The sequence below is a fragment of the Chrysochloris asiatica genome, unplaced genomic scaffold, assembly GCF_000296735.1.
Source record: "Chrysochloris asiatica unplaced genomic scaffold, ChrAsi1.0 scaffold00159, whole genome shotgun sequence".
Lineage (NCBI taxonomy): Eukaryota > Metazoa > Chordata > Mammalia > Afrosoricida > Chrysochloridae > Chrysochloris > Chrysochloris asiatica.
In genome coordinates, this window is record NW_006408677.1 from 3,337,968 (window position 1) to 3,345,940 (window position 7,973).

The following is a 7,973-nucleotide window of genomic DNA, read 5'->3' on the forward strand; positions in this document are numbered from 1 at the left end:
GGATGCAGGACTTGGTCTTCTAAATGGCATGACTTTTTTTTTTTTTCCAAAATGTTTTGTCACTGGACAATGGAAGACAAGGACATGGATATCTCTCTAGGGCTTTTCCATCTTGAATTTGAATGTGTCTGGTCCAGAGTGAATAAATAATGATCTTTGCTTCACAGTTTACATTTATAGTTTCGTCTACCTTAATATGTTGGTCAAAGCAACATCACTGTTAAACCACAGGGTGGAGGGCAGTTTCTTTGTATTGGAAAAGCACTTACATTTCTTTTCCAGGAACTTTCCATCTTCAACTCAGGGTCTCAGCTTACACCTTTCTCTGAGGCTTGAAATTTGGGGGAATCCTACTCTTTTAGAAACCAGATTGAATTTTCTCTGGGATGCCTCTTTTATCTAGAAGGACAAAAATTTGAACTATGTCCTGGACATAGGAGATCCATAGGGATGGACGGAGAGCAAGGACTAGGCCAGCCTCAAACCCAGTTCAAAGACTGCCTTCCCCGGGTAGACTTATCAGTTCTCTCCTTTGTGTTTCCAGAGCATTTTGAAAAGGATTAAAGGATTATTTCTTTATTTTAATTGCCCAACTAATATATGAACAAGGAATACTGGTAGCGTTGTTGTTGTTGTTGTTAGGTACCATCGAGTCGGTGCCAATTCATAGAGACCCTATGTACAACAGAACGAAACACTGCCCGGTGCTGGGTGGTTACAAGTTGGGCTGCTAACCAAAAGGTCAGCAGTTCAAATCTACCAGTCGCTTCACAGGAGAAAGATGAGGCTTTCTGCTCCTGTAAAGAATTGCAGCGTTGGAAACCCTATATAGGGTCACTGTGCAATGGAACCAACTCTACTGCACACAACCACCAGCAATATATGAACACATTGTTATTAAAAAGGATTTAACCTATGCAAACTCACTTGCCTACTCTCCTTATCCTGTAATCTTAATCCCTTTTACAGAAGTAATCACTGTAAAAGCTTGGTTTATAGTCTGCTAGACTTTTTCCACACACATAGAAACATACATATGCACTAAAAACATAGCGTTTTAAAAAATAAATTATATTAAGCTGTACATTTCATTCTGTAACTTGTTTTTCTCCTAAACCCTTGGTTCTAAAACACTAATTATCATGCATCAAAATCACCAGGAAAGCTTGTTAAAGTGCAGATTTCTGTGCCCCTGCTAAGCATTCAGCTGTTAAGCAAAAGGTCAATGGTTTGAACCCACTAGCCATTCTGCTGGAAAAAGATATGACAGACTGTTTCCATAAAGATGTTTAGTCTTGGAAACCCTATGAGGCAGCTCTACTCTGTCCTACAGGGTGGGTATGAATCAGAATCAATTCATTGGTAGTGAGTTTGTTTTATTTAAGTTGCCTTCCCACTCACCCAGGTTACCATGTGTCTATCCTCTAGTCAGTGAATTACTCTCCCTTCCCTGGTAACCATCAAAGAATGTTTCTTTTAGCATGAAAACCATTTCTTGATGTTTTATAATTGTGGTCTCATACAATATCTGTCCTTGTGAGTGTCTAACTCCACTTAGCCTAATGTCCTCCAGATTCATCCATGTTAGGAGGTGTTTTGCAGATTCACCATTATTCTTCAAGGTTGTATTCCATTGTGTGTATTATGTACCAAAGTTTGTTTATCCTTTCTTCTATTGATGGACATTCAACTGTCTCCATTTTTTTTTTTTTTGCTATTGTAAATAGTGTTGTGATGAACATTGGTGTGCATATATCTACTCGTGTCCTGGCTCTTATTTCTTGTGGATATATACCAAGTAGAGGGATTGCTGGGTCATAAGGTATTTTCTATTTCTTACTTTTTAAAGAAGTGTCAGGCCATTTTCCATAGTGGTTGCATCATTTTGCACTCCCATCAGCAGTGAAGGAGGATTCCAGTGTCTTCACACCCTCACCAGCTTTTAGTGTTTTCTGTTTTGTTTTGGTTTTTAACTTTGTTATTAATGCTGGGTTGAGATGATATCTCATTTTGTGCCCTGATGTGGTACTGTAGATTAAGTACTGGATTACTAACGACAAGACCAGTGGTTTAAAACCACCAACCACTTCTTGAAAACTATACAGAGTTGCTATGAATTGGAATTGACTCGATGGCACTTAACAACAACAATAGCTAATGATTGTAACCATTTCTTCATATGTTTGTTGGCTGTCTAAATATCTTCTTTGGGGAAGTGTCTGTTTATGTCCTCTGCCTTTTTTTTTTTAAGATTTATTTGGCAAGTTTCACTTAGCGCAATGCACCTAAAAGGAAATCACAATACAATGAAAGATTTAAATCCAGGCCTCAGAATTTCATATAAACACCAAGACCAAAATCCTAAAGTATTAATATTGTGTCTCATTTTCCCACTTAATTTAAAAAAAGCTTAAATTTACATGCCTTACAGGTTATTAAATGAAACTAGAATTAACAAACATGCCAAATGTTTCACTTTTAATTGTAGACACTGCTCCTATATTTGAGTTTTACAAAAAAGTCATGTCTTTCAACATGTATTCAGTGTTCAATATAATATTGTGTAAGAGCAACATTCAACATAATTAAACTGCTTTAACCTAACCACGCTTACTGCTTAAACACATTCCAGAACTAACTTGAGAAAAATTGAAAATTGTTTAACAGTTATTGTTTGCTCAAACTTCATTGTTATACCTAGATAAATGTTTTGTGTTTAAAAACATGAAACAGCTTTTCAAAATAATCCTGATTTCCACTTAGAGTAAGCATGAATCTTACCAGCTTGTATTGCAAAACTGTTTGTTTGCTTTTCCTTTTTCTTAAAAAAGAAAAAAAAAAATGTTGACCAAGAGTCAGTTATCAGGATTATATTCCCCATCCACCACTCATACTGAACACGCTAGACCTCCCTCCCATTCCATTCACTTCCGCAGATGCACGGCTTCCACTACTGTAGTAGCTGCTGTTCACTGCTCCTTGGCTACCTTTGCAATGCTTGATTGGAAATTACTGGAGTTTTCCTGTAAATCTTGACCATATCCACTCATGCTGCTCTGACCACCATAGCCACCCCCATAGCCACCACTCAGCTGCTGATTAGCTGGGCCACCGTAACTGGACTGGTTTGCATAAGCACCACTGCTTGCTTCTGCTGTGAGAATTCAAGAAGAGTTCTACATATCTGTGTTGCATATTTGCTTCATCTTTTGACATAGCTACCACAGCATCTTCATGAGTAGTAAACTCAACATCTGCTTCACCAATTACTCTGCCATCAGGACCAATTTCAATGTGTACTCTCACAGGGTTGAAGGGTGAAAAAAGTTACAAATGTCATTCTCAGTAACTCTGTGAGGTAATCCCTGCATGTGTACACAGTGTCCTGATGTGCTCTGGAACATATAACCACCATCCGCGTATCTGATTGGACATTCCTCAAAAAAAAAAAAAAATAGTTGAGGTCTCTTCCAAATCTATCTGACCCAAATCCAGAGCCATCATTATAATCATCATAACCTCCATAGCCTCCACCATTAGCACCATGCCTCATCCTTTCAAAGCTAGCTCCCCTACCAGTACCCAACTCCAGGTCTGTCATAGGGACCTGGCCGCTGCATGGCCATAAGTTTTTGAGGTGGAGCATAGTGAGTTCTAACTTCAGCTTGACTGCTCTTAAAGATTTCAATATATCTGTGCCCTATTCTTTCCTTGTGTTTCTTTAGAGCCTTTTCATCTATTCCCTGTGAAGCAAACTGCACGAAGGCCTCCCTTGTACTCCTCCCCTGGAAGTCCACCAGCAATGTTATCCCATTTGGCACAATATTCAACCCTGAGAAGAACTGGACGATCTCTTCCTTGCTACATCCAAAGGGGAGTCCTCTAGACTGCACAAAGCCATCACTGGCAGTACTGGAACTATTTGGACCAGTGGTTTAATACCCAATCCATTTCAACGTTGTTTGACTTGAATACTTCAACGTATCTGTGTCCCATAGTTTCTCTGTCTTTTTTCAGGGCCAATTTGACTTCATCTTCTGATTCAAGTTCAACAAAAGCCTCGCCACTCGGCCTGCCTTCTCTGGTGTAGATGAAACAAATATCTTGAGCCCCAATTTTAATTTTGCAGTCAGAAAAAAAACACTGCTCTTCATCGGCTGAGCAGGGCCAGGGCAAGCCCCGGACCTTCACCAAGAATCCCTCTCTGCCTTCGGTGCCCAACATCATCATCTCTTAGGAGTCCTGGTGTCAAAATAAGACTGCGAGGCAGTGATAAGGACCAGACCTGCACAAACAATGTCAGTGCTACCAAGACAAAAATCCTCTGCCCATTTTAAAATTGGATTATTTGTCTTTTTCTGAGGTGTTGAAGTTTTCTACAAATTTTAGAGATTAGTCCTTTGTATGCTATATCATTGCAAAAAAATTTTTTTCTCAGTCTATGGGTTCTCTTTTTACTCTTTTGGTCAGATCTTATGTACATAGTGTCTAAATTTTACTCCTACATAGATGTCCTAGTCATCTATTTTGTCTTCTGCTGTTTGTGTGCTTTCAGTTATGTTTGATAATGTATTTATGTGATGTGTCAGCTCTCCAAAGTTTGCCCCTGTTTTTTCGTTGATGATCTTTATAGTGCTAGGTTTTGTATTTCGGTCTTTGATCCACTTTGAGTTAGTTTGTATATATGGTGTGAGATATGGGTCTTGTTTCAGGCTTCTGCAAATGGATTTCTAGTTTTGTAGTGAGTTTCTTTTGATTTGGTCCCAGAGTTTCTGATTTAGTAGATCTTAGATGGGGTCTGAGAAGTTGCATTTCTAAAATGTTCTCAGGTGATGCTGAAGCTGTTGGTCCAAGGACACACTCTGAGAACCACTGTCTTAAACAATATACTTGGAGATATTTCCATGGATATGGAATACATGCTCATGCACAGACACTCACATATACATCTGTTGTTGTTATTTTTGTTTTTATGTGCTGTCAAGTTGGTTCCAACTCAAAGCAATCCTCATAGCGTTTCTAAGGAGTGAATGGTGAGTTTGAACCACCGATCTTATGGTTCAAACTGACCTTGTGGTTCAGTGCATTATTCTACAGCTCCACACCAGGACGCCACACACATATATTGACATATACATATATCTCAGTATTATTGTTGTTGTTGTTGTTAAGTACTATCGAGTCGGTTCTGACCCATAGTGACCCTGTATAGGGGTTTCCAAGGAGCGGCTGGCAAGCTTGAACCGCAGACCTTGCATTTCAAACTGACTTTGCTGTCCAGCGCATTAACCCACAGCACCCCACCAGGACACCATATGTCAATTATATATGTGTGTGTATACATATATGTGTGTAGTCTCTGACTCATGATGAGGTTTTGTTCCAACAACTCCATCGTAAGTCATTTCTGAATAAGTAGATGTGATAGTAAGGTTTTGTGACAACTTGACTGGGCCAGGATTCTCAGTAGTTTGGCCGTTGAGATTTAGTTATTCCATAATGAGATCTAATACAACATAATTAGCTCTATGATGAGTTCTACTATGAGCAGCCAATCAATTGAAAGGATGTTTCCTTGGTGGTGGGCCATTCTTCCAATGAATCAGACACTCAGACAAAGCTTGTTTGCTGGATCTGGATTTGCATCTGGCCAGTCCTTCAACCTCTGGTTCTTTGGACTTGAGCCAGTGACCTGCTCTATTGCTTGTCTGCAAGCTGCCTGCCTGCCTGCCTATCTGCCTGTCTGCGGTCTGACCTGCTAATCTGCCCCACTGATCTTGGTTCATCTGACCCTGACTTGGGACTTTTCCACTTCGACAACTGTGTGAGTCATTTCCTTGATATAAGCTTCTCTTTATATATACATATATGAATGTCACTGGCTTTGCTTCTCTAGAGAACTCAGCCTAAGACATTTGATTCTAGGAGTGGGTCCCTTCCTCGAGTGGACCTGGTCATCCATTCATTCAAGGGGTTGTGGGTCTGTAAATTGGCTCAACTCTGAGAATCGATTGAGAGGCCATGACTCTCTGTTCTGGCAACTCAAGTTAAACTACCATATATTCGACCTAGAATTCTTTCTCTTGTACAGATCAAGTAAATATTTAGTAGGTTTCTCATCTATTTCACTTCTGGAGATATTCTGCCTAAGTAGCCAATGCCATAAATCCACACAAGTCAGATTATTCTGATTACTGCTTGAATTCTGTTGTCCATTATGGTAGTCACACCCACCTTGTCTTTGACACTTGACACTTGACCCCTACCACTACAGGGTCCAATCAGCCCCATTGTAATTAGATGTCTTAATTAGAGCAGTTCCCACTTAAAATAGCAATCACAGCAATCTTCAAGGAGACTGAAGCTCCCTTCACAAATTTGTTCCTTACTGTTGTGGTAAAGGGTGTGTCTTCTGGGCTCTTCATGAATGTATCCTGATAAATTCACTCTAATATAACAATTTCACAAAATCTTTGGATTCTTTCCTCTACAGAATACCAAGTCACTTCAACTTGATATATTGTGTTTCACTACGCAATCCATGTTTCTGTGAACCAACCAAATAAATTAGACCCTCTCTCAATATCTTGCACTGAAACATTAAATGTACTTATCAATAAACTCATACTGATCCAACCTTATGTTCCTTGCACCATTATCCACATCCTAAATAACCATTCCCACACAGCATCGTCACCTCAGATCAAGGGACCCACTTCACAGCAAATGCTCATTGCATTCACTGGTCTTAGCATGTTCCTCATCATCCTGAAGCAGCTGGCTTGATTGAATGATGGAATGGCCTTCTAAAAACATAGTAACAATGACAGCTAGGTGGCAATGTTTTGCAGGGTTGGGACAGTGTTCTCTGGGAAACTACATATGCTCTAATCTAGCTTTCAATAATACATGGTGGTATTTCTCCATTAGCCAAGATTCATGGGTACAGGAACCAAGGGGTGAAAATTGGGGTGGCACCATTTACTCCTAGTGACCCACTTACAAAATTTTTGCTTCATGTACCTATGTTCTTCAGTTTGAATGTTTTAGTTACAAAGGAAGGAATACTACCTGGAAAAACACCACTGATTCCATTGCACTGGAAGTTAAGAATGGTCTCTGAACAATTTTGGGTCCTTACACCTCTTGATCAAAAGGCAAAGAAAGGAGTTACTGTATTGGGTGGTGTTATTGATCCTGATTGTTGTTGTTGTCAGGTACTATTGAGTCAGAACCTACTCATAGCGACCCCATGCACAGCAGAACGAAACAATGTCCAATCCTGGGCCAACCTCACTACCGCTGCCACACTTGATGCTATCAATGATGCCACCTGGCCCATCCATCTCGTTGGGGGTCTTCCTCTTTTCCTCTGACCCTCCATTTTACCCAGCATGACATCCTTCTCCAGCGACTGTTCCCTCCTGACAAAATACAACTTGTACCTGTCCAAAGTACAAGTTTAGCCATCTTGGCCTCCAAGGAACACTCTGGTTGCACTTCTTCCAAAACAATTTGATTACCAAGGGGCAATTGGATTGACATTATATAATGGAGGTAAACACTATGTGTGGGATCCAGGAGATTCCTTAGTACATCTTTTAGTACTACCATGCCCTGTGATTAAAGTCAATGGTAAACTACAACGAGTCAGTTCCAACAAGACTACTAATGGCCTCGGCCCTTCAGGAATGAAAGTTTGAGCCACCACACCAAGCAAAGAACCATGACTAGCTGAGGTGCTTACAAAGGCAAAGGGAATATGGAATGGGTCGTGGACGAAGGTAGTTCCGAATACCAGCTATTGCCACATGAACAGTTTGTAGAGGCAAAGATTGTAATTGCTATGAATATATATATATGTTGTTGTTGTTGTCAGGTGCCATCGAGTCGGAACCGACTCATAGCGACCCCATGCACAGCAGAACGAAACAATGTTCGATCTTGGGCCAACCTCACTACCGCTGCCACAC

The 7,973-nt window shown here is 40.2% G+C and overlaps 1 pseudogene; it reads right to left on the bottom strand.

The window, feature by feature from the left end:
• Positions 1-2,969: 2,969 nt before the first annotated feature.
• On the bottom strand, positions 2,970-4,227 carry LOC102840640 (annotated as a pseudogene).
• Positions 4,228-7,973: the final 3,746 nt, after the last annotated feature.